The sequence below is a fragment of the Meleagris gallopavo genome, chromosome 4 (genome assembly GCF_905368555.1).
Source record: "Meleagris gallopavo chromosome 4, MGAL_WU_HG_1.1, whole genome shotgun sequence".
Lineage (NCBI taxonomy): Eukaryota > Metazoa > Chordata > Aves > Galliformes > Phasianidae > Meleagris > Meleagris gallopavo.
The window spans coordinates 18192586-18219505 of record NC_139407.1 but is presented as its reverse complement, the minus strand read 5'-3'; the positions used below and the strand labels follow the sequence as shown (position 1 = coordinate 18219505).

Genomic DNA, 26920 nt, shown 5'->3' with positions numbered 1-26920 from the left:
CCAGTGCTCTTCAGTTCCACAGACTATTCCATTATTGCATTTCTGGTTGAGTACAGATCCACACTGGAAATTGTGCATGATGGAAATTCTCTTGGTTTTCTGGAATTCATTACAACCTTGATCCACTCCAAACACACAGGAAAGCATGAAACAATAGAAAGAGCCTTCCAACTGTCACCTTGGATTTGTCATCAAATGTGGAATATTATGGGAAAGCTTTCAAGAAGTGAAACATATATCTTCCAAATTGGCAAAATATGCAAAACAACACTTCATCATGTTTAACTGGCTCTCAGGTGTCTCCTTGTACTGTTCACAGTCACTGACTTGAGGCTAGATACAGTAAGCCTGTTAGAAGTGTTTTAAGCTTAGCAATACCCAAAAATCAAGCAAACAAAAATTCCACTCTTTTCAGTATTTACATAGTGTTATAAAATATATATTTTTGCAGTAAGACTACTGCTTGCTTATATGCCACATAGTCCGTAGCACATCTTTAAATACAGCAGCTAAAGCTACTGAACTCAGTTCATTTCTAAGACAAAAAATTCACTGCAATCTATTAACAATATCTATACAATGGAACTTTCCAAGTCTGTTGTGACATATATACAAAAGCCTGATGTATCTACAGTAAAATCAAGGTTGCTTTTACTGAAACTTGAAAGACAGTGACGAGTTTCTGGTCTGAAGTAAAACATAGGTGTTGCCAGGATTTGAATGTGTTGGTCACAGTATTTTCTTCTATGTTTTAATGCAGTGGAGTGTGTATTGGCTGAAACCCAACAAGGATTTTTTCACAACTTCTATCCAGCTAGAATCATCAAGACAATTTTAAATGATCAGTATGGTCAGCTAGATAAAATTTGTAATACAGTAGCTAAACAGAAAGAGTCAATAATTGATTCTGCAACTATCCCTTGTGGTTATTTTTCATATAAATAAAAAAAGATAGCTATCGCTATCTGCTGATAGCTATTTTTCCTAGTATAGAAGCATCAACACCCTAAAAGCCTTTCCCTTTCATTAATAAAAGTATAGCTCTATGTATCTATATATATCTATATATTAATAGCATAACATTTGAAGATGCTGAATCTTGCCTAAAATGAGTACATCTGTTGTGCTCTGAGTAAGATATTCCCATAAAATACAGATGCAATAAGAGATGTATACTTGCAGTCTCATGTTCTGGAGTTAAGGAGAAAAAGCTAAACCTTCTGTCTAAAAGAAAAAAAAAATCTAAGGCAAACCAACTAAGCACAAATGGCTTCATCTTTTGATGTTGCTGGATCAAGCATTCTTTGCTGGCATGTTCGGAATCAAAAGAAACATCCTGATAATGAGACATAGTGTTTTTGTGATCTTTTTTGATTTCCTGTATTAACATTAATGAAATAAAGAAGGCAACATCTGAAGTCTAAGGTCTTCATTCTTACATAGCAAAAAATCCTTTGTGGCCAAAACAGAATTGAAAAAAAAAAAAAGTCATACCTCTTAGACAAAAAGCACAAACTTGTTTTGCAATATGCAAACCTATTTCTTATTAAGTTTCATGTTCCCTACTTGTTTCCATCATCTGTTTTCTCATGCTCCATTTACGTGAAAATTCATGTAATGTTCATTTGCATTGTTCATATCCCTGAGACAAGGTCTACCTGAAGTTAAAATATACGTTCATACACACTGGCCTATACACTACATGAATTTCAGCCCTTGCTTGTACACTTTGTGACCCTTCTTACAGAAGGAAGTATTCCTAAGAACCACCTAGTTGACCTACCAGAAAAAACGTTCTAGGAAGAATAAAATCTTGTTGGGTACCTATGAGCAGCAGATACGATGCCCAGAAAAACAAGAATGAAAATTATCTTCTCTCAAGTGAAACAGCTGCAACACAACTTTCGCATGTCCCATTGATATGCCTATCATCTCTAAATTAATTCCAGAGGAGTCTCTATTCCTGGTTTTTTTTTTTCCACTCCTGGTAGTGTGAAAATATAACAGAGCCAATTGTAATCATAGAAACTTCAATTTGAAAATCATTCTAACTGTTTTAGAAATATTGAAAGTTCTCAGTTTACTGAGGCATTTAGACCCAACTTTAAGGATATGAGTTGATTCTATTAATTTCATGTAAGATTAATCCCAAAGCAGAGTTTTGAATATATGTAACTTTCATTCCACCATGAGTTAGAAAAACACCTCATTTGACTGATTTAATCAGGTACAAATGCACATATGCTTAACAATGATACCTTGCCAGGGTGGCCAAAGAAGGCAAAGTCAGCCATGGCACAGAAGCCGTTCTTGTTGTAAAAGTCCTTTATCCACACTGTACGAAAAGGTCTGTTTTGCATGCAGCTTTGCAAAAAGTAGTCTTGAGTATTATTGCCCATGGAGCCTTCATGAGCCTCCTGTTAGCCATTCAGGATACTGTGCACACAAAAAAATATTGGGGGAAGGGAGCAGGGGGCGAAGGGGTGCATTTTTGAGTTCTCTCTGTTATTGTTAACTAAATAATAATAAATAGGACTCAGAGTCAGCAATAATAGCCCTAAAGAACCTGCAATCTCTGTGCTTCCCCAGGGAACATCCTAACAGTTATACACAGATGATGTTTGCAAGTCCCTTACATTCTATACCTGATCCACAAAATAACAGTTTGTACAAGAGCAAAAACTTGGTCTACCACCACAGTGGGCAAAAAAATTTTCACCCAAGTTAGCCAGAGTCTTCATTATACAAATCTTGAGATGGTACTGAAGGACTGACACCGCCTACTCTGCTATGAAACACAACAGAGAAAAACTTCTCCTCTCCAAACACATTTCAATGCGCAAAATGATTGTCTATCAGTTTAATCCTTGACAGCATTTACCAAAAGACATATTTGAGCATGTACTAAATATGCTAAGGCTGGATTTGCCATCTTATTAAACTACACTTTCATTTTCACTCTTCTTGGGTCTCCCATCTACTATTTATACCAATTTCACATTCAAGTGATTCTGAACAGAGTACAGCCTTCTGTAATACCACCCAAATGTAACAAAAGAAAAAAAAGAAAACTCCCACTGTTTTTAAGATTGTACAAAAAGTTACCCCTACACGCTTTGTTCCATAAGAAAACTGTCCTTCAAATGCCCTACTCTTACACAGCAAAAGTATTAAATATTACGTGACCACTGACTGGACTGACAGAATGCACTAGAAAAAAAAAAGAACATCATTCTTCGGGTTTCCACTTTACCTACTTGATCATTCCTGGTAAAGCCTTATTTTTTGTATCTAATTTCTCAAAGCTTATGCCTGTATAAATATTTAAGCTTCTTATTAATATGGCTCAGCTTATTTCTTTTTATCTTAATATATTCAGTACCTCAGAAGGCGCCACAGCTGGAATGCAGCTCTTGGATATGATCATAAGTGCTTCAAAGGGAATGCGAGAGGTCAGCATGCCTGAAAGAAAAGATATTGCCACTGCCAAGGACAAAAGAGATTGTGACAAGATGGGAATATGGAAGTTAATACAAGAAAGAAAAAATAGCTAAGAAAACCAAGGTCAGAACCAGTGACGTTCTAGTGGTAGGAAAGTTAAAACTCTTTGCTTTCTCTAAAATAACCAAAGCAAATGCAACAAACAGAAAAGGCTTTCCCAAGAGGCAATTAAAGGCTGATAACCTAATGCAGGGCTACAACAAAAAGATTCATCACAGAAATATAAATCAACTCAGGGAAAACCAAAGCACGTTATAAATTTACATTATTTCTGAGAAACAGCCCACACTGTTGGTTTTTTTTCCCTAAGCTAAAACACTGTGCAGTTCTGACATATTTGAATAGTTGATTGGGCAGTTTGTGCACACATTCAATTTTTGGCTTTTAACCCATTTGAAACTAATGAAATACCTTAGGAAAATGCTTATTGCAAAAAAGCCATGATGTATCAGTTTCATTCAAAGCAATATTAGTAAATCAGCAAAAATGAAGTCAGTATTTGCCCCCAGTTCGTTCATAGTGAACGCAGTTCTAAACTTATGAAGAAATTTCAAAGGCAGTATGGAAAGGAAAAGGACTCATTAGAAGGAGCATTTATATAGAGTTTCAAGTAGTTTGTGCCCATATACAAATATTTGTTCAGGGATTATTGTTAATGAAAATTCTTCTCATTGATTTCAACCTCTGCAACATCTTTCAGTTTTCATAGATCTAGAGACATCCAGCAAAACAAGCACTCCCAATGTTGCCATGTTTTTATGATGCAGACTGATGTCTTGTAGGTAAGGTCACCTCGACCATTTCTATTGCAGATGTTCTGAACCACATTGTTCTCATAACAACTGTATCTCAACACATAGAAAGTTAAGCTCCTTTGAGATAAACTTTAAAAAAATAAAAAAAATAAGGATTTCATACATTCATACTTAAGAGTCCAAATATACAAGGCTTACATTTATTTTCAGTTCCCAGCACGTGCGTAAGTAAATTCCCTCTAGCAACAATTCTCATGTCTGCGAAATTTTCACATAACAGGTGCTACATTTGATAGACAAGTCCAATGACAAACTGATGAAGATTAGAAAGAGAAGACATAGCAGGACAGGCATTTTTCCACCAAATGAATCAAGATGACATATTAACACAAGCCAGAAACTTCAAGTGATAGCATCAATGGCCCAGAGTCAACAGCAACCTTCATCCTTTTTTCCATGAAAAACATTAAGTGTGATGAAAAAATAGAATGGAGACTAATTTTTGAAGACCAAATATTCTACCTTTTCCACCATCCCACCAGTACAGTCTTTAGATGAATTTAGAGTGTGTTGCTCTCCAGCCACAGGTACATCCTTTTCCCCCTGAACTCAAACACATCGAGGTTCATTCATAGCAGGTGCACTCCATATCCACTACACCTGGATACTAGATCATGTCATTCTTTTGCTTGTCAGCATCCTCCAAAGTACAGATACATTTGAGATGAAGACATTAGTATTGAAAATTGACCTTCCAAACCCCTACGTATAAATACAGTCACTGTATTAATTTCAGACACTTGGAAATTCAACAAGGCTGTTAAGAAAACTGATCAAAAAGATTGCTTCTAGTCAGAAACTGCGTTATCAAATAAAGTTATGCCAATAAAACTAAAGAAATACAAACAAGACCAATAAATATGAGCTTTTAAGTATCATAATAAAAAATTCGTAAATGGAAAAAGAAATTAACAAAAAACATGTTGCTTTAAAAAAGCTTCATCCTGTTCTCCATAAAACTTCCAATCAGATTGTTTAGATTAAGATTATTCAGATTAGCAATTGCAACTAATAGATTCCTTGGGTTAGAGACTCTCGCAACAGATCTCAATAGCTACCAAATACTACTTATTTTAGGATGCCCAAAAGTCCATCTCCAGCAGTAATGCACTGGTGGTAAAGCCATCCAACCCAAAATCCAGATTTAGGACAAATCCAATGTTCCTTGGAAAGATTTCTGTCTCACTCTCACAATAAATCACCAACACGTATTATATGAGTCCAGAGATGTTGAACAGAAATACCTATTTACTCTTGGTTCTGCTGAGAGAGAATAACTGAAACATGAGCAAATTTCAGAGAGAACCAAGTGGCAAATGAAGACTGCAAAGCAGCCCACCAGAGAGATATTGTATCCAGCAATATTTACACATACCTCTTTGTGCCTTGCAGAGGATTGTAACCAATGGGATAGGCATAAAAACTATCGGGATTATCATAAAGATTACAAGGTTTACCTATCCTTATTTTGAATGAATTTGAAAACATCACTGTTAAGGTTTGGTGTTACATGTTATACATGTATTTAAAGAAAAATTTGCAAGGCAGTAGTTTTAACTGATTTTAATGTAATCAATGACAGCCTAGAAGTGTCTACTAATTTGGGACAGCCCACAAACAATAAAAACCCTCAACTGATTCCAACTGCTCTATCAGTTTTTCCTGGCTTGCATCGGAACAGTCCAGCTATCAAATTACAATCCCTCACAGTATTGAAGCCAACTCTAGTAAATAAGAAAAGCTGAAATTAGACTTGGATCCTCTGGTTACAGTACTAAAATTGTTTCGTGAAAGAAGTGCCCTTTAAGCTGAATGCCTCTTAAGAAAACGTGAAGCAAAACTTTTCTATCAGATGAACTAGCATCCTCTACTGACTCATTAGAAATATTTTTTGCAACATTTGAGTTTTCTTGCATGACTCTTCACTTGAGTATTGGTCACAGTTGACACCACTTGGTTCACAGTGGCTGGTAATATCACACACACAGATATAACACAGATCTGCTGATCTGTGTTATAACATATACAAAGATAATCTACTTGAATTGACGGTTCCTTGGTAAATAAAGCTAAACCACAAGATTAGAACACTGGGACTGTATAGAAGGGCAACCAGTGACATAGGTTATTTACTGATTGATACTTCCCTATAGTAATAACACAAGTTTCCATTGGAGAACATCTGGAAACATTACCGTGCAATAGTTCCTCAAAATAATGAGGTCTATCAATCATTCACGTAACCACTGAATATGAAAGAGCTTAATGTTGTCTATAAAACAACCAGACTTGATACTACTCGCTCATGACTGGTGATTTCACTTTGGCCAGGACAAACAGGTATCTGCAGAGCAGCTGCTGTAATCATAATATAGAGTATCTTCTTTGAATGGATTAATCTGCCAAGACCAGAGAATGCATGATACAGAAAATAGCTCACCAAAGAAAAGAACAAAGCCACAGCTCCAAGATAAATAAGTCAAAGAGACTTAAAAAGATTTATAGGAGTTACCAAATCTTGGGCATGACTTCAACCGTCCAAATGCTAACAAAAAATCAGAGCCGTTGTTTTTTTGGTTTTGTTTTTGTGTTTTTAAATTATGCCACTTCAAAGAACACATATAAGTTGTGTCATTATTAATTCTCTTAGTATAAACTAGTAAGACTAACATGTAAAAAGGAGATGTTACGATATACAGTAAGCAAAGACAGACCAAGAAAAAGAGAGCTGGAATTCAGTTTTGTGAGAACTTATTGCTCAATAGCAGCAATGTTATTTCAGAAAAGAAAACCCAAATGCTAACATGAATGTCTTGCACTATTCAATATAACCTTTACTTAGTTCCGCAGAAAAACAGATTGAACTGTCAAGCCTTCCCAGCTGATTCCTCTCCCCAGTGCGGCACAACTGTCCTAGCCTACCGCATTTCCTGCTCACTGCCACAATGCAATATGTTCTAGTGAGCATGAGCTGACTCGGTGAAAGAGAAGTTAAGGAAAGGCAAGAGAGAGAAGAAAACTTAGTATCGAGGACAAGATGAGGAAAAATGACACGAGACATGCCTGAATTTGCAAAGACAAAATTCAGAGTTCACTGTGGTAGGTTAAGAGACTCTGCGCTGCTTAGTTAAGTTTAAAACAACAACAACAACAAAACAACCATTTGGCTTTTTTTCCAGTTCAGAATTTTCTAGATTCAATTTTTTCAATAGACGTTAATCTCAGATTTCACAGATAAAATCCTTGATCCAAAATATTGCGGGTTAGGCAACTAACATTCGGTACCTGTATCTGCAAGCAGACATTGTATCAAAGGTCTGAATTTTCCTTACAGCTATGACTAAAAGAAATTGTTTCAAATTGCTAGAATGAAACATAAATAGAAGTGCAATTACTTGGTCCCAAATTATTACCGATTTATGTCTTTCCACATCTTTTTTCCAAGAAAATTGACATAAGGCAAATAATTCTCTTTCACTAACCAAAACACCATTTCAGAGAAACTTTTTGCTGGCAAACCTGTGTTCAGGCAACTTTCAAGTTCAGTACAAAGTCCATTAGAATTTCAGTAGTATTTTCTCTATTACCTAGACTCTCCTTTTTTCATTAGATTTTCCTGTCTTTGTTTCCTTCTCTTTGTCTAGCTAGGGAAGAAAGAAATAGCTAGCCAATCAGATTTCTACTTCAGAGTAGAGAAATCAAAGCCATATTCCTGTAGTGCTACGTGCTACCTCCCTCCCCTACCCTAATAATTTAGTCTTTTCTTTCAAAAGAGTTATTTTAAGAGGGCCATGGAAGAAAGCTATACAGAGCAAAGTACAAATGCTTCAAAGTAAATTTGTAGAATATATTAATTTCCTAGGCAGGCAGAAGGCTAGTGAATTACCTGAGTCATCATCAGCAAAAAGAGTTATCAATTTGTATACGTTTTCACCCATTTTGGAGGTGAAAGAAGGATCTTCCTTTATACATTTATACTGTAATATATGCTCCACAGCATCACTTAAGGGAAACCCAACCAGGACTGTGACACAATATGTTACCGAATTCATAACAGGCAGCACCTTGTGAGTCACGGTCTGGCTTGCATAAAAGCCAGCCCTAGACAACAAATAGCATAGAGCAAGAGCATTCCAGAATACAAATTTGAGGTTTTTGATTCAGTGTTTTCTTGCTACTAACAAGCAACACAAGCGTTTGTTGCTGTTACTCAAAGCCTGTGCTACTAGAAGCCTTTATCTTTGAAAGACCCTTGCTGGGAAACTTTCACATAACATATACTCTCTTGTATTGCCTGAAGGAGGCTTACTCCTCCCTTTTACTTCAGCCAGAGCAGAAGGAGGACTGAAAAAGGGTTCATTTCATATCAGCTCTACTTGCATCAGCAGCCATGCTCACATCACCTGGTGAAGGACACAACTGCCTTAATAGCAAACAAACAAGAGCAATGAGAGCTCGCAAAAGAAAAGAAAGCTGGTAAATAAATCTATTTCTCAAGCAAGAACCTGATGTACTTCTACACACACAGCAACTCAGTGCTTGGAAAGTAGCTATTTATAAACATAGAGATGAATTAGACTCATGTTTCACTTTCAGTACAAGACAGTTTCTCAAGATCAGATTGATGATAGGGGTGAATGCTAACTCTGAGGCCAGATGGAATACTGCCCTTTCAGATCAATGTCAAAAAATGATCTTCTGCCAAACAAATAAACAGAGAGGGGAAAAAAGAAAGCAAGCCTAATTATACCAACCTTTCTAAGAAACTCTTCCAAAAATACTTATTGGCCTTTCCAGAGAGGAAAGTTTCAGAAGAAGCACCAGAGGTGTTTTATTCTAGTTTGGCATGAGTCGTGAAATTATAGGAAGGATTTCTAAGTGTGGCAAATGCAGCTGCTTCTCAAAGACATAGTTTTAAGGGTTCTACATAAAGCCATAAATTCCCTGAGAAACTTGTAAAGGGCTGGCATGGTTTCATGTGAATTTAAGAACGTTATTTAAAGAGGCAGTTGGATCCTGTTGTAACTGAGCTCAAGGCAACACCATTAAGACAACAGTGGGAATACAGTAATCGATGGCCCCAAAGCATTGACACATCCACGTCTAGGCCTCTAAAATTCCTACCAAATTACATCAATCCAAAGATTTCAAATAATAAGAGGTTAACCTTTGCCAAGAATAGTCTCCCTTAGTTTTAGCAAATCACAATTACCTTAATGAAACAAGCAGAAACAAATCTGAAGCAAAAAAAAATTAAACACTAATCAAAGCCTGTCAGGCTCATGCTGTGAATAAAAGTCATGTTCTTGTTGCGTGTGAACTTTGAGTGGGTAGAAAGACACCAAGGCTGCTTGTTTCAAACACACTTTGGGCTAGGCAGAAGTAACATTATACGGGCACTTTAATGAGTACTGATAGCTTTTACTCTGTACAAGGCAGGCAATACTGACAAGTGCAGGATTGAGAGGAAATCTTCTACACCTGCAAAAATTGAGGTTTTTAAACATGAAAACACAAACAATAAGGAATGTAAAACTGATAACTTCATTGCTGAAAATAATTTCGTTGTTTGTGATGTTGACGCAACCAAAGACTGTTTCAGGAAGTACAATAAGTACATCAGATTCCTATCAAAGCTAGGCTCTGAGGGATAAGCCACAGACTGATGACCTTTAAGTGGAAAGTTTGTCCTCTGAATTTTTTGAAAGATGTTTTCTAGCAAAACAAATACTTAACTATAGTAATTTTGTGAACAAAATTCAGCCTGAAAGGCTGCAGTAGAGTAACAGGGGTTAGTATGGCCTAGGAAGTGGGCACCAAAACATTAGCTGACAAGATGCAAGCATATTTTACATTCAAACTAGGGAAGTCCAAGAAAGTTTCTTTGGATGTCACAGCTCACATCAGAAATTCAGAGCATTTCTTTCACTTTCTCCTCAGCACACATTTTGTTTTTTTCCCCCCCGTTATCTCACAGGAAAGCAGAAAGTCTGTTGCAAGATGGTTCAGGTCTGTTCTGCAGACCTACAAAGCACTTGCATTTAGGTTAAGAGACAGATGAGTATTTAAAGTTTGAGAGGCTGATGATGAAGATGGGACTTTCCCAAGGTTCATTCAGCATTCATTTCACACGTAAAAAGGAGGCTGTGCGCATTTCTGAGATTTCAGACCTGCACTCCTGCACAATACAATAGAACCATTCATTCTAGTGTTTCATATAAAGATGAAAAATGATTGTTTCTGAAAAATGTGAATGTCAACAAATGTTGCCTCTGCAACACACTATGACAATCATAGCTCCCTGAAAACACTGTCTTACACAAAACAATTATATTTGAGATCAAAAATGTCAAGGTAGCACTAAAATTGTCACATTTTCACATAGGGTATGTGAAATGACCAATACAAATCAAGACGCTTTCATCCAGTATAGATTAAAAGAAGCATTTCTGACAAGATTGCATTCAGAACCAAATTATGAAATAAGCACAGCATATCAAAGTGGGGTTCTTATCACTAGTTCGTATCATCAAGACAAAAAAAAAAAGTATTTTTTACAGTTACATTTCCAGGTACACTTCAGGTATGCCTTTCTTGGTGTCAGGTCACTAAGAAGCTTGCTCTTCTAGCAACACGTTCACAACATTGCTCATCAGCTAGATTTGAATATAAACAGCTTCAACCTTCACAACGTGATGAAAACAGAAAAAAATGTATAGTCCTAGAGTACCAAAACTTTGACATCTTCCACTGTTTGCAGAGAACAAACAAGCACCAGTGTTGGCCATCGGGAGTCCCTGACTATCCCTTCTTTTGAGAATGCCTAGAGTTTTCATAGTCTACAGCAACAGAACACTGCATAATAATCAAGAGTAGCCTGCACACCACCTTATTTTTTTTCTTAGAGGCACAGAGAACAAGATAAATTAATCTCCAGTAAATTCATAATTGTGTGTTTCATTCTGAGAGTCCCTTCAACAGTAAGGATGATGACTAACTCAGATTAGGCACAACTGAATGATTGCAACCTCATAGGGCTTTCCAAACTTTTTACTTGTAGTAACAAGTACATGATTTTTCCCCTTAAAATTATGTTTCCTCGGGTACAGAATGAGCAGACTAGATATATTTTATTCTATCACTCAATCCCCAGATCACTGGCTTCATTTTAAGCCTCTTTGTTAGAAAATTAACCTCTGTTTTTCTTCAGAACAGATGATAAGTAATTGTTCATACAATAGTGGTAAAGATAACCAATTTCTCAGGCTCTGCCAAAATGAAATGTGTCTGCAATATCCTATTTTCTAGGTCCTTTTTTTTCCCCCCTCACATCTATCTGAAGCATCAACTTTCTTCATTGTTTTGCTTCACTTCAGAGAGATTGTCAAGATTCATCATTCCCTGCTTAAGAAGCAATCTAAACCAGACCTTTTAATCAGATTCTCTATTCTGAATCTTTTTTCCTTTGTTCTTTTACCTAAGGTTCATGCGAGAATTAGAGAAGTGGTGGTTTATTTCCATTTTCTCTTCTAACTTTCAAACATGATTTAAAGGTGAGTATGCATTAAAAAAAAAAAAAAAGATGATACTTGATGCTAGATGAGGACACTAACTAAAATTGTCAGTTTCTATATATAAATTTATAGGTAAGGTTGGGTTCAAACCACCAATTTGATACAGAAACTATCAGTCACAGATTCAAAAGACCAATATTTCACACAAAAGTATTTTAAAAATAAGGTGCGCATATTTCAGAGACCCTTTTGCCCAAATTTTCAGCTCTTTGCAATTAATTACTGAAGAACACAATTTCCCTATGGATTTTCTCAATGGTTCTTGTAAGAAAAAGACAGAAAACCAAATTTAGTTAATCAAAAGTTCCATGCAGCAGATTTTCTTTTAATATTATTCCTTGGACGCAAGAAGAAGAGATTTTCTGTATTCAACGCACAATTGTAACAACAACAATGAAAAAGTTTAAAAAATGGAATAATGAAAGCTTGGAAGAAGTTCTGCTTATCATATGGTGATGACAACAAAGAAGGCTTCTATGACTCTCACTGGCAACACAGAAAATCTTTGTGCATCACAGACTCAATTCTATATTTTCTTAATTCATTTGCTAGTTTACCAGAGAAACAAGATGATAATTGTATGTTTTCAAAACCTAATTTGCTGAATACCTTCATTGGGAGTTTATGAATAAGCAACACTTTTTACACTGAAACCTCTCAAGCTGATGCTCAATGGCTACTAAACGCTTTATGAACAACAGCCTTGTTCATAATGATTTTGGGAAAACCACAAAAATACTAAACCTTGTGTTTTTTCCTCATCCATTTTCCCACAGTTTATTAGCAGTCAGTGTTTTAAACCATCCACATGTCTATGTTACACTGTAGAAGCACCCTGCATATGGCCCCATAGAGAACCCACAGTAGACTGTACAGACAGGGGCATGGCAGGGACATGAGACCAAAAAGAGGAACAGGAGAGGGACTGATCACTTGTAGGCTGATAAATACACCATCAGGAATCATACAATACATAAACAATATTGATTTCAAAAGTGCATAGTATTTTTTTTTTTTTTTTCTTTTTCTAAACATCCTAGCTCCTCAACATTTTCTTACAAGAGAAGAAAGCAGACCTCTTCTAGGAATCTGCCTTTCTCATCTCTCAAAATGGGTTATTAGAAAGAAAAGCGTAATGTAGCAAATGGTCTGACAACACATATTTTCTTTTTCATGTTATAATCCAAACAACACATGCTTGAAAAACTAATTCCATGTTTTATAAGGCGAATGAGAAAATAATTCATAGATTAAAAAAAATCATTTCCTCACATGTAAATGAATGCAGAATATTCCCACCGTTCAATATATCTCTATTAGTATCAGCTGGCAAAAACTGTTTTCACATCACAATCTGTATAAATCTGCAGAAATCCCACTGAAATTACAGCTTTAACAAGGAGTAATTTAGCCCAGATCCACTTACTTGCTAAATACAGTAACGATTATATCTGAGAGATGGTTAAGACAGGCCATTATGTTGGTCTCTTAGTCTTCATTAAGTATTCTTACAGATGTTGTTCATTTGAATATTTTTACTGGGTTACCCCCAGAAGATCCTGAAACCATATCTTGGAAATGTCTAGAAAATCAATTGCAAGGTAATTATACAAGCAAATTTTGTCCACCTTATGAAAAAGATTTATTTTACTGAAGAGATGAATTACACTGTTAGGATTAGCTTAATATGTCAAGTATGTCAAAATATCTTGCAGGATCTGTAGGACTGAGAATAGAAGTTATCTGCTTGTAATTGCAAGACTAAGTATCATCCCTGAAGAATTATTTAAAATCAATACTTTTTTTGGTGATGAAAAAATTTAGATTTGCTAAAGCAGATAGTGCCTTGAAAACCAGTCTCTTCTATGGTATTTGTCCTGCTGTCAGGTAAAAGATCTTAGTCATGCCATGCTGATCTCTTGTATTCATGAGACAACAAGTATTTTTCTATAGAAAGCAACATGGAATTAACAATGCTACATCATTTAAGATGCTGAATAGATCACCAGGATGCATACAATTCCCAGTAACGAGTACAGGTCAAAAGTAGTTCACATGTCTACACTTTCTTGACCTACAAAAAGCCTCATAAAAGATGCATGCAATAAGGGAAGTTGACCAGAAGTTGCTTGCAGAGCAACTGAATAAATCATTCGATTATGTACTAAAAGCCGCTGAAGAAAAGCACAGAGAGCCCCAAAGAAAGGTCAGTACCTCCGGGAAAATCACAACCTGAATCTCTCCTATCTCAATGACTGCAGAGCTTGTAGGCTTACAGAATTACGACATCTTACTTGTAACATAAGTAGCTCAATACGAACACATTGCACGCATGAACACTGCACAATTACAATGGAAGCTGATAGGTGAACTCCTTTAAAAATAGTAAGAGATAAGTCTGCAAGGCTACCTAGGCTTTGACGGGCTCCTATATTGCAGCCTTCCTATAACTCCCACAGGCAGAATACACATTCAAAATACTGCTCTTCACTGTAAGTAATTCAAATTCAGAAAGATGAGGGAGTCAACAGTGATATTAAGGATCACAAAGCTAAGCTGTTGGCAAAGTTCTAGTACATATTAAACAGAAAGCAAAAGTCTCTAAAATACAGATATTTGCTAGTGCAAAACATGCTCCTAAGGATTATTCACAAGCAGTTTAATAAAAACTTTACACTAGTAGTACTTGTTTATAATCCTTTTTATTAATATTTCTCTAAACAAAATGCCAGTAAAGTGAACATTTATATTGGCACTCATGAAGGACTGTCTCTATAACATGATTGAATTTCTCAGGTCATGAGTGGTAAACACTTTAAGACTCCCCAGGTGTAGGGTAGGCTACTCTGTGGTATTCACCTTTTTGTTTCTATGGCATGGATTCTTTTTTGACAAGTCATCCTACAAAGATCTTTGAACTTGCAGCTAACTTTCTTCCAGAAGCCTGTTCCTGTGGAAGAAGCTGAACTATTTTCCTCCGGGCCATTTTACTCCTTTGAATGGCCTTGCATGTGTAAACAGCCAGCTATATATGTAAGGCTTCATGTAAGATTCAAAACCCATTCACCTTTACTTACTACACTACAGAATTTTTGATCAAGTCCCCAGAGGATGTGAAACCACCTAGATTGCTTCAGGATTTGTACTCTGACAGAATTGTTTCAGCTCAGCTTAGCTTGCTGCCTTTGACCTTCGTCACCAAAACCACCTCCCATCATATAAGCAATCCTCTATCTTCTCTCCTCCTGTTGAAAGTATTTTTGAATCTCCTCTACTCCGCCTTACAACATCTGGCTTCTTTGTTCTGCTTTTATTAGTTTTCCACTACTTCAAACCTCCTGCCTAAGGACAGGAAGAATAAAATCAGGGTCTCTCAGCCTGCTGTCACTAATTCCAGCTCAATTTCCAAACGGTATCCCTGCAAGGAATGTAGTGCAACCACAACCATAAGCAGCAGAAGCAAGATTGAATAAGATTTAAAAATAAAAAGTCTTATAACACAGTTAAGCCAACTAGAATACATTAGCTACACATAGATTCTGCAAAGTTATCAGAATCATAACTACTCTTACTTGGAAAAGTTCAGCCCAGAAATGTTTGTGCATCCTTAGGAAATGCCACTGCTTTCCCCCTCCCAAAGTTTATGGAAGCTTTATCTATGAGTCATGACTTAACACAAATTCATAAATAATGAATAGTGAGAGGTATTGCTTGAAATGCTCTCTCAAAAGTTTCAAAACAAGGAACAAAATTATACATGCATAAACATCCCAGACTTTCACTTTAATGAAATAATTCTGCATTATTTTGTTATCTAAAACATTCAATTCGTTTTCCACTCTCACTATATTTCTGTCTTCTACGACTTAAACGTTGGAGTTCCCAACCACATATTATGTTGGTATTTCTTTCTATCAGTTTTGAATCTGCTTCTTGAAACTGCATGAATGTTTCCGTGCTGCACTATCCTCTCTGAACCTTTTTTAATTTAATTGTTGCAGTTCTTTTTTAGCATCTTGTCTATAGGAAACAATCCTAGCCTTTTCATTTCGATTTTATATTGGCACAAGTAATTTTCTACAGGGTAGCTAGCACAAGGCATTAATCTAAATGATACAGGTTAGTAGGTTCCCATACAGACATTTAATGTTTTCTGTAAGATCTTTCACTCTTTACTTTCTAGTGTGCAGATTACAGTTGCAAACAACTACACACTAGACTGTCTATGGTAACATATTGATCAATCTAGATCAATCATCGCAAGTTATTAGTATATAAAATGAATGCAACTATGTTTTACCATAAATCTTTGGACAACATAGAATGCTCAGTATCCTAGCAGATTCATTGATGAATCCACTTATCTCTAATTTTCCTTCTTTATTTCTTCAGAAACTCCTTTTTACCACTATATGGTATCACTAGACTGTACTTGGTGATCTGTCATGAACTTCAACTGAAAAAAAAAAAAAAACAACAAACATGCTGTCAAACTACTACACTGAGTAAAAATCCACTAAGGGAGTGTACCTGGAAAGGGAAGGACAGCCATTTAATTATATTTCTATGCTGCGAATTCCTAAATAAAAGCAGAAATGTGTTATGAAATAAAGCTGCTCCAGAATAGCTGAATCACAGAATTAATAGGTTTGTGTTCCCTTTGCACTGGAAATATTCAGAATAGGAGCACTCGAATGAAAGAGAATGGTTTGTGCCACTCAGGAATTTTTCATTTGTCAAAGAAATTCCTCAGGAGCCTTTGCCATTGTGTTTGCAGATTCTCTGTGACAAGGCAACCAAACAAAGCACCAGGCTAATAACTTATGTAAAACATGCCCATGAAATAATATGTTAAAAGAAAATAAATACAGACATTAGCACATACAAAGGAAAATGATGAACAAATCAAAACCTAGTACAAACAGGGAAGACCAGCTTGTTTCTCAGCTGCTGCAACCTGGAAAAGCTACTTGGAAAAGAGGTTCTGACTCGACATTTAGGAAGTATAAAATGAAGATATCTTTCTAGAGTTCAGAGAAAAATTTTTTAAAAAAAAGAGAGAAACAGAAGGAATTAGTGCTGAGTCTAGTCTCCAGGGTCATGGACCACCATGCAAGAAATGCTTTGTGTAAGGATGAAAACAAGTCGTACGTCACACTCCCTGCAGTGTTCTTAAGCAGTGATCAATGAGAGCTCTGGGCTGGATCTGATAACTGTGGAATCTCTGTATTATTGCAACAGTGAGACTTAGAAACATTTGAGAAAAAGCTGTGAAGAAAGTGAGAAAAGAGCAGCAAGTCTCACTTCAGCTGCTAAAACTAGCTCTCACAAACCAGCAGCTGTCTGGAGCCAGAAGTTTTGAGTGCCCTTTAGGGATCACTCTTATAACCACGAATGCTCTTTTTATATTCTCTCCAAAGCAGAATTAAGTCTACTAATAGACTTTTTCTTTACCCTTTGACCAGAGTTTAGACCTCGCTTATCCAGCTAGGTTTGTGATGTGCTGCAATTGCTGCTTCTAGTGCTATGTCCTGTTCCTGTCCTTCCCAGTTGTTCCTTCACAGTAACTGTCATGAACTATTCAGCTCAATTTCAAGTAAACGTTACTACTACAAGCATAGTGCTGTCCAAAATCAGGCCATTTGTTCCAGAACTTAAATATGAATAAACCAGAAAGTCTACCTAGAGACCATAACCACCATAACTTCAACATAGTCGACGAGATGTGGGCCTAGGCAGCAACCAGACCTAGATTTCTAGATCCATTTCTACACAAGTATTTGTCACAGAACATTCAGACATATCTTGAAATTAAATATTTATTAGGGTTTCTTTTGTGAACAATCTCAGGTTTTGGTACCTTTAGGAAATATACCCAAAATATGATATTTCAATGAACACTAGGAATCCATATAGTAAAGCGCACTGTACTGTCACTATTTTTCTTGTTATGAAACGTACAAGAAGTACTTTCACAGGCTAAAATTAACAACACAAGTCACAGTACTTTATCAGAGTAGGAAAACTGCCTCCCTAACAAATGCATTTATTAACACAATACCAAGAGTGTCGACAACATGAACTACTAGGGAGAAGTTCAGTCTTGAAAAACTATTTAAGTGCTAGGCAAATCAGCTTGTAAACCTGTATTTTCTGCCTGGAGCAAATTTCCCACTGACTTCAGGGCTCATTTCCTCCCCCAAATAAGGAGGATAAGCCTCTCTCAGAAGACACTAGAATACAAGGCTTTTTGAGCAATTTCTTTGGAATCTAGTTTATGCTATTAAAAGTGCCCCTATATTTCTCACCCAATTAATCCATCTTGGAAGGCTTAGCTCTGTGTAGATATTATACTGTTGTTTTGTTTTTTAATTTGATATATAGAAGCCCTGTGATATTATCAACTTAAAATTCATTTTTTCTTTTTTAATATATATATATTAAAATATATAATTTTATATATATACACAAATGTTCTTGAGGATTCATAATAATAGCTACTTATGCTGTATAACTAACCTTATGCACATTAGAGCATCAATACAAAAGATCATACTTTCTCATGGATTAAAAGTCCTGACTTCCAAAGATGACAAATTAGTGAAAGTTTTTACTCTAATGTACTTCATGTGTGTGTGGAAGTAAAAAAAAAAAAAAAAAAAAAGTATTCAAGCATCCACACCCTTCCCTCAGCAAGCAAGGATCTCCAAAAGTCGAGTAACACCCCAAACGTCAGAATCTTTGCCAAACACTGCTGAACAGCAACACCCAAGCACTTTTAGTGGGAAAAGAGGTGATAACAACTGATATGTGGAACAACATCTATTGCTTTGGAATATTTGCTGTGCATTGCAGATAACAGGCCTTGGCACTCCATCCAAGTCACATTCTTACCTCTTCCATTTAAATCTTACCATTCTGCTGAGTTATGGACCTTTCAGCTGGTCACATATTGTTTACTTAACACAGCCTGGACTGCTTACTTGTGTAATTTAATAAAATAGAGCACAGTACATTGCTAGAAAACACCAGAGATCATACAACCTGCTTGTGCTTTTTAGGCATAACGGACATGATCCGATGAAAGAAATTCCTATCCATACTGAAGACCTGGATGAAATTGCTTAAAAACCCATTTGCAAAGCAAAACTCTCATCAAAGAAGAAAAAAGACAAAGAAAATAATTACAGGAAATAAGATAAAAATGATAACTCACCACCATTAGCCACTCAGTTTCTAGGTGTTGTTTTCTTTTCCTGTGGAAACAAAAGCATCACATCAAGACACCTGACCTGAATCTGCTACACAAAATATTCAGTTATTAAACATCTTGCTATCCATCTGTCTCCAATTTAGTGTACTACTTCGATCCAGATTATTCTAAAACAGCAGGAGAATTATGTTATCCATGGCCCAATGCTGCTAAGCTGGAGCAAGCTAAAATAGCCAAAGGTTTGACCACCCAGTATTCTTAGATGAACATTACCAGTTCCAGCTCCTTTATTCAGACTTCAGATGAAGCATCTTTGAGTCTTTCATGCAGAAGAGCTGTTTCTTAGTATTACACTGTCAACAGAATGACAGTGTTTAATAAAAGTCCATAATAATAAGAATATTTTCAACCAACGAATTTTGTGCAGCAAGACAGGAGATAGGTTATGACCTATTTTATTCCTTTTCCTATATTATGTAACACAGAAGACCAAGAAGCCAGAAGTAATAAGACAGTTGAAAAATTCCAGGCCTTTTGAATTCTGTAGGACTCTTCTTCACTGACCAATCTATGACCACATTTTTACATACATTCATTTTCTAGCAGATATGTTCAAATAATCAAAATACAATGAAGTAAAAAGGCTAGCTGCAATAGAGTTTTGATAGGTAAAAATGGGAAATGACAGTAGAAGGGTAAATTTCAAATAAGCCATAATTTACTGAACAGTATCTATATGGTTTGTATATGTGTACTGAAATACAAAAGCTCAGCAGTGAAAAATGACTATCACATTTAGTAAAAATTCTAATCGTGGAGTTTAAGCTAGTATTGCTGATGGAGATGAACTGCCATTATTTTACTACATGTAACAATCAAGTCTTCTTCTTCACATAATAAGTAGAGGGGAAAAAAGAAAAAGAAATGGAGGGGGGGGAAGAAATGCCCCAGAAAGTGTAATTAGCCAGAACACAAGAGGCCACAATACCTGTGAGTGTGCATGTGTGGGGGACAGGGAGAGAGAGAGAGAAATGTTTCATTCTATGACACAGAAAGGAAAATAAGTTACACAAGAGTTCCTGGATGCAACTTTACATTACAAGCCTTATTTTGGTTTAAATGCAAATTTTATGATCTACTTCCAGCTGCCTAAAATCTATAAATAAAAAAGAAGGGAAAAAAAAACAAAACAAAAAACCACATGGAACACCAATCATGAAATGAAATAAAGATTTCTTTTATCTTGAGATATGTTTTGTGTATAATAAAAATGTACTGTTGAAATTGTACTCTGAGAGAATAATTCTTCTAGCCTTGGTAAAACGTTAGCTGCTCAAATTCCTGTACAGATCAGCACCACCCATCTGATTCTGTACAAATATGCCATTTCACATTTTCTTTATTTTTTTCTATCATTGTTATTTATCCCAGTTACAGTGATCCTTAGGCATCCAATTTTTCACAGGTATCTCAACAGATTATTTTGAGGAAAACATGTACTGGGCTACATAACTGGAGATCTAGGCTCACAGAGTGGATGGAATTGAAATTTTTGGTCACATATGTGACTGAAAGATGAATTGTAGGGAGGAATACCAGTATCAGTAACAACTACATCAAAATTCAGCGCAGCATTATATGCATTTACATTTTCAGCAATGCATTTTTAAGATATGGGAAACTTCTCAATAGAATAAGCTCACACCTAAAGAGAGAGAAATCCTGCTCTACAAGACGATTTATCAGCAACTGACATTTTAATTTAATTTTAATTTTTGTGAGTGGATACCACAATAAGGAAACTCATTGACATCTATAATTGTGAATACTACCCAACCTATTAAGTTTTGTGTATGTGTGGCAGGAGGATAGCGTGTACACCTGCCAAAGACTGCAGGAATTGGTACCATTTCCATTCCCGGAAATAGAACTGGTTGAATCTGTAATGAATATTTTAGGTATTGCCTACCTTGTTTTGGAATACAGGAATAAATTGATTATATTTTGATGTGTTTTTTTAGCCCTAATTTCTGTAATAGCAGTAATAGAGAGAAACACTTCAACATCTGCATTCTGAGCATTGATTTACACACGGGTAGCACAGCCTGTACAATTAGTAGAATCTGAAGCATGCCAATTCTTCTAGCAGCATTAACACAAATAATATCTGTTTTCTTGGTATTGATGTTGACTGAAGTAGAAAGATCAACAATAAAAACTGAGCCCTTTGCTTATCCATCAGTAGCACACCCATTTTCTACTCCTGAGACCTTCATGGCATATCTAGGTTAGGACCTTACCTGAACTTGGCATTAATCTGTCACTACCATGTGTTTTTCCCCACGCAAATCATAATTCAACATATGCAAGACTATTAGAAATTGTGGTTCTGTTATTGCAGTTCGAATTCACCCTACTGAGTAGACCCATCCTGCACAGAGCACAGAACCCAGGAAAATTTCTCTCTCACAGGAGAACACCAGAATGGAGTCCTTCTTAGGCATCTGGAGCCTATTCACAGGAGTGTTCCCAGAATCCCTCCGTATTTCCAGCAGTTTCCCTGGAGCAATTACAAACAAGATAAACAATCCCCAGTTCGATCACTGAACAATTACTGTTGCAATAACCAAGCAAAAGAAAAGATTTGTAAACAATAATGTCCAAATCCCAGGAGACAAAGAGAAGGCAAACATCAGATAAGCTTGTCAGCCTCATTCCCCACTGAGGGAAGAATTAACATTTGTTCTTGGCTTTTCATTAATCATATGCTCTGATGTACATTTTTTTTCCCTACAGCTCTGACCATAGTATAACATTTAGTAATGGAAAAGCAGAGACATTCCTAATAAGTGTCAATTCTTCAAGTATCATATATGCACATAATAAAGCTCTTGGGAAAAAAGTGAAACAGAGCAAAACAACAGCTGCAAAGACAACAACACTTATGGAGTTAAGACACTGTAAATGTCTTTATTTTGCTGAAAATCTTTTGATGAATCATTCATTTTAACTGCTAGTGACACCGATTAAAGTGATGCACCTTAAACAGCAAAGCTTTCATCAAGGATGAAGTGTTTTAAAATAAACCTAAGGTTTATTTTGTATGTTAGCATTTGCTAGAGGTTAATAAAAACATTGAGGAATAAAGGTAGGCAAGCATCACAGTAGTAAGAATTTGTTTCTGATGAATGGAAATACTGCAATTTCCACAGAAGTGTTATTCAATCAAACTGGAACACCACGTAATCCAACATAACACCATGAATTAACTACAGGAACAAACAAATAACTACAGTTTGTTACTCACTTGAGTAATCTAGATCATTTGACTAAGGAAGCATTATAATGCAAAAATTATAAACAGATGACATTTTCAGCTACAAGCATGGTAAATCAGGTTATCTACTATACTGCAGATTAAAAGAGATTCTTTTTTTTTTTTTTTTAAAAAAGAGATTCTTAAAAAATGGATGTAGATTCTACTTATCCAATGTAGTGATGCAATTATTTAAAAACAAAAAACAAACCAACAAAGAAAACTAACCCACAAAGAACAAGTGAGTTTCTCAAACTACAGAAGAAAAGTTTCTAGTTTATTAGAACAGCCTCATGTGGGCACTCTTTTGATTTCATTTTCCATTTCATTTCAATTCAAATTTCAATTTTATGTTGCAGGTGAGTAATCAGGAATACAAATTTTCATCTAAAAAAATATTGTTTGTTACCCTTTCTTTATATGTAGATAGTTACTTGTATGTAATTGCTCAATATTATCCAACCAAAAAAAGTTTATTCACTGGAAAAATCCCAATACAGCAAATCATACACTAATTAGAGAAAACTCAAAGAGAAACAATAGGTAAATATGACAGTAGACAGGATGTACTTAGCTTTTAGAGATGTGATACGTAACAATATTCACTTAGCTTCCAAAATATCTCACAGAGCAGACTCTGTGCACTATACAGAGCTTAATACCAAAGTTTCATACATGTAACCACAGAACAGAAATGTCATTCAAAATTGTTAGCACTCATGTTAATAAATTCTAAAGTAGACAGCTAGAAAAAGAATAAAAAAAACAACAAAGTTATCTTTTTCTACAAATTCAAGATAGATTTCCCAGTGAGTTCTTTCTGGTACAGCCAGAGTTCCAGTAAAGAGGAGAGAATCAGAAGGAGAATAGACGACAATCCTGAAAGCTGGAGTGAGATGAAAGATGATAGGCACCTGCAGTTGGAAAGGCAGAGAGGAGGGTAGCAGCTCCTGAGTGAATGAATACAACAGTATACGCTCTTGGCTTTTCTCTCCCAGACAGTCTTCACCTTCTGTCATAAGCCCATGTTTTAAACGATTGCACAAACTAACACTGCTGTATTTTATGCAAGAGGAACCAATGTCCAGCAGAGAACATAAAAAGGTCTCTTCCTGACTCAGAAGCTGAAATGTCCTTTGACCTTCCATGCCTTTCAAATGAGCCATTATGCCTGTAGGACAGCTCTATTTGGCCCATGAAAAGTTTACAGGCATTGGTATTTGTCACTTAAAACTGACATTCAGTCGATGTTTTAAAGTATTCCAAACTGTCGTCTTCCTGTTGGAGCTACCACAGAATACACGTGCTCAAGGTATACCAAGACAAAGCACTGGGTCCAAACCAAAGTACCCACGTTACCTGCGCTATTGCTTTCTCCTACAGCAAGATAAAGAAGAGAGAAACTGGTAACATCTCTGAGCTACAATACTGGGAATTGCTTTGTTCCCATTCCCTGCTCTCACTGTATCTTAAGAGATCTCTGCATCTCTTCCTTTTCTTCATGAGGTTATCAAAAATAGCACCATGTTCTCTCTAGGCATTTGGGAGGATAAATGCAAGAAAACTTGCATTTTAATTAATAAAGTGTTTGGGAACCAAATTTGCATTTGCTAACGGTGAGCTAAATTTTGTAAGGATTATTTTTTACCCTAAGCAGGTTGTTTCAAATAGCTGTGCCCTGCAATAGGCACCCAAAAAGAGTGCCTCTGTTTTCGTTCCTAAACAGACTGTGTGTTCTGGAGAAGAACCACCAAGAAATGTTTTCTTATTAATAGTTTCCACTTGATCTGCCATGATTAATTGTAGAACACACTATTTCATTATGTTTTTCTTCGTGGCAGCCTGTACAGTAATTGCACACAGCAGCTAGAGACAAGTGGCCTAGGAGTTCTGGAATGATGAACAGGAAGGATGAACAATTTGTAAATTAATCTCTTCTTCTAGTGGAAAAAAAAAACAACTAAAATATTTATATTTAAAAAAAACGTTTATACCAGTACTGCACACTGAATCATGTCAACCTATTATGACACAGTTTGTATCATTCAAATAATGAACGGCCTCCAGCTTTTTCCTGAAGTTCATTATTCTCCAAACTTGATTTTCATGGGGGTCTAAAGGAAAATAAAAAGATTCTTGAGTAAAAGATGCCAATCTCAAATAATTGAGATTAGAGCTTTTATTACGTTGTTCCTATTGTACACGACACTGGAGAATCAAGAATCAACTAGATCAATTCCAAAATGTGGTTTGTTAGTGGGGTTGGACTGCTTGTGGTATGTAGCATGGAAGTCACGCCTGTGAGAGAAAAAAAAAAATAGCCCAAAGAATGTGGACACATTGTTTTTTCCTTACTATAAAAGTGAATCTCCTTATTGTGGTGATAACTAATTATTTTTCTTCTGTTTTACTGAACCAAATCTTCAGAAATACCACACTACAGATTTTAACTGCGGATGAGTTGATGTTTTTTTAAAAATGTAAATAAATTTTTCTTATTAAAATATGCAGGAACTACCTCTTAACATCCAGATTAGTAGGTGGGTTAATATATGTCAATATATGCCATGTACTGAGATCTTCAGAAAAGCCAAGTTGGATAACCAGAACCAAAGTCCTTTCTAGAGACATACACACTGAACAGAAGAAACAGACCACTCTGTTAGAGAAGCTGTATTTCCTAATGTCCAACACCAATCTCCCTGACAGAACCTTAGGCAATTCCTTCTAGTCCTACCACTAGTTCCATGAGAGATGAGGCTGACCCCCACCTCACTACAACCTTCCTTCAGGTAGCTGTAGAGGACATGCAGGCTCTTGTTGATCACTGGTTAAAAAAAAAAAAAAAAAGCATAACTAATGGTGGTGACTATACTGAAAAAGAGTTTTTTTGTAGCTGAGAATTTGCCCTTTCAAATAATATTATTGTGTAGTTTGCATCTGTTGTAGCTTCCATAAAAATAAGTAGGAAGCATTACTTTAAAAACAACTATCCACAACCAACTATGTTATCAGATTCCACATGAATGAAGGAAAATGATCTTAATATCTTTGAAACATTCACTTTTGGGGAATAGTTACCTTCTTTTTGATGCATGATATGAAACTGGGCGAGGAGGAAAAGTGGGACTCCTCTGTATCACACCTAAGAAGATTTCTTTCAACAAATTATTACATTGGCCTTTTATCCATCCAGATCTTGTTAATACTCAGCCAAAATAGGCAGGCATAACACTGTCATTTCAGGCCACCAATTTATGCAAAGGAACACACATTCCTGATACATCTTGGGTTCCCCAACAGTGTAACCACACAAGCACAGAACTACCCTTGTTAACCAAGGCACTCAGAGAGGCAGCTGCATAAATCCAGGCAGACTGTAGTGTGAATACAGCAATAGCATTTATGGTATAAACCTACTCCACCCACAATTCAGTCACTTCCGTGTAAGTCAGAATCCCTCTGGGCTTGTTCCTCCGAAAATCTACAGTTCAAGAGGTAAAATACATCACAAAGTTTTATTTAACTGCTGTCTCTATAAACATATTTAAAACTCCAGATCAGGTCAGCATATCTCTGATTTTGCAAGATTTTTCCATACACAATCTTTTTGACACCCCTACTTAAAAATAAGACATCAAATGACAGGGTTTAGTCAGGAGAAATTATTCCACAGTTTCATCCATCTCGTAATTTGGATATTTTTCCCCAGATGTTTTTTCTAGAATTTGTCACCATTTTTCAATCCACTGTTTCTAGTTTCAGCACCTTTTTACAAGTTCAAGTTTTTTGCCCTCTCTGAAATCTACAAATATCAAATATACAAAGTCATTGTTAGCTATCTTGGAAATGGTTTGGTCAAATTTTTCCATGCACTGTTGCTTTTTTTTTTTTTTTTTTTTTTTAAATGTTCTTCCACCTGTCTTCTTTATGGCCACATTTAGAGCAAACAAAAAAAAAATAAAAATGCTCCTTTCCAGCTAACTCAATTGTTAAAACTCATTCAAGATTGTCCTAGAAGAATATTTCCATAGATGGAAGATAACTGGTTATGAATAGTAACAAACAATATAAAACAAAGCCATTTATCCCCTTTGTTTGGAGCACTTAATTCTAAATATTTCTAGTAATTTTCATATGGCTGACACAAAAGAAACTGATGATATATGGTCTTGCACCAAAAGCCTGCATGATGGGTGGCTCTTAGAGCTGAAAGTGAGGGTAAGCAACACAGGAGTGAGAGCAGTGTCTTAGAGGCTGATCACGTAGTAAAAGCTACTCACAAGACAGAGGAAGAATGAACATCCAGAAGGCAAATCCAGATATACTTAAGGAGCACTGAATCTCAAGGATGAGACTAGTGCTGTAAGCATTAATGCAGTATTAAGAGCTTCTAAGATAGAAATTTCAACAAAGTATTCTGGCATGACAGTTATCTTCTGGATGCGTCCAAAACAGCCAGCTTATCTTAGCTAGCAAAGCATGTATCAGACTAACAGTC

General features: G+C 36.0%; 1 protein-coding gene across 3 annotated transcripts in view; it reads right to left on the bottom strand.

Moving 5' to 3' along the window:
- Positions 1–26920, bottom strand: part of DKK2 (dickkopf Wnt signaling pathway inhibitor 2) — a 169451-nt gene that overhangs the window by 84162 nt on the left and 58369 nt on the right. For all 3 annotated transcript variants that reach the window (XM_085222309.1, XM_085222310.1, XM_085222311.1), the window contains one exon: positions 19107–19146. The gene's annotated coding sequence lies outside the window, so the exon portion shown is untranslated. The remainder of the gene's footprint in view (positions 1–19106; positions 19147–26920) is intronic.